Source organism: Chenopodium album, chromosome 5 (genome assembly GCF_948465745.1).
Source record: "Chenopodium album chromosome 5, dcCheAlbu1.1, whole genome shotgun sequence".
Lineage (NCBI taxonomy): Eukaryota > Viridiplantae > Streptophyta > Magnoliopsida > Caryophyllales > Amaranthaceae > Chenopodium > Chenopodium album.
The window spans coordinates 45,758,100-45,759,022 of NC_137838.1; the positions used below are offsets into that span (position 1 = coordinate 45,758,100).

Genomic DNA, 923 nt, shown 5'->3' on the forward strand with positions numbered 1-923 from the left:
TTGTGGTGGTGGATTTTGAACATTAGTGCTCCGGTAGGAAAGGTATGGATGATTCCGATACCCAGGATTGTAAGTGTTGGAGTATGTGTTATTCTGCCTGTAAGCTTGGAAGGCATTAACTTGCTCCACGGAACTCCTGCAATCCTGCTCCCAATGACCTACAATACCACAATTTTCACAGAAAGCCTCATTAGAATTATTATTAATCGCAGAAACATTGGCTACGTTAGCAGTGCTCAGATTATCTAATTTTTGACAAATAGAGGTCAGTTGAGCTTGCAAAAAGGATACAGAGTCGACGCTATGTTTCCCCTTGTTAGCAAATCCTCTTGGATTCCCATATTGGGAATTGTGTATCGCCATGTCTTCAATAACCTAACCTGCGTCATCAACATTAAGATTCATAAATCTCCCACTAGCTGCAGAGTCTAAAATTATTCTAGAAGAATTTCCAATGCCGTTATAAAAGGCTTGGATTAACTGCCATTGTGCTAAATTGTGGTGAGGGCATTCTCTTTGTAAGTCCTTGAACCTCTCCCAAGCCTCATATAAAGACTCATCGGCTTCTTGGGCGAAATTCTGAATCGCACTCCGTAGTACTGCTGTTCTCTCTGCAGGATAATATTTGTTATAAAAATTCAAAACAAGAGTCTCCCAGTCAGTTATACCAAGCGTAGTTCTATTTAGACCATTAAACCACAATTTAGCTTTTCCAGTTAAAGAAAAGGGAAAGAGAATGTCCCTGATTTGGTCTTGAGTGACCCCGGCTTGCCTTATGGTGTTGCAATATTGACAATAGTCGGCAATGTGAAGATTCGGGTCTTCACCCTTGGCTCCACTGAATTGCTTCCTCTCTATCATCGTTATAAATTGGGGTTTGATTTCGAATTGAACCCCATCAAGAGCCGGAGTAGGGGTGAGAT

General features: G+C 41.3%; 1 non-coding gene across 1 annotated transcript; it reads left to right on the top strand.

Moving 5' to 3' along the window:
* Positions 1–493: 493 nt before the first annotated feature.
* On the top strand, positions 494–600 carry LOC145633423 (small nucleolar RNA R71). The gene has a single exon (XR_014112749.1). It is a non-coding gene; the product is annotated as a small nucleolar RNA R71 (small nucleolar RNA).
* Positions 601–923: the final 323 nt, after the last annotated feature.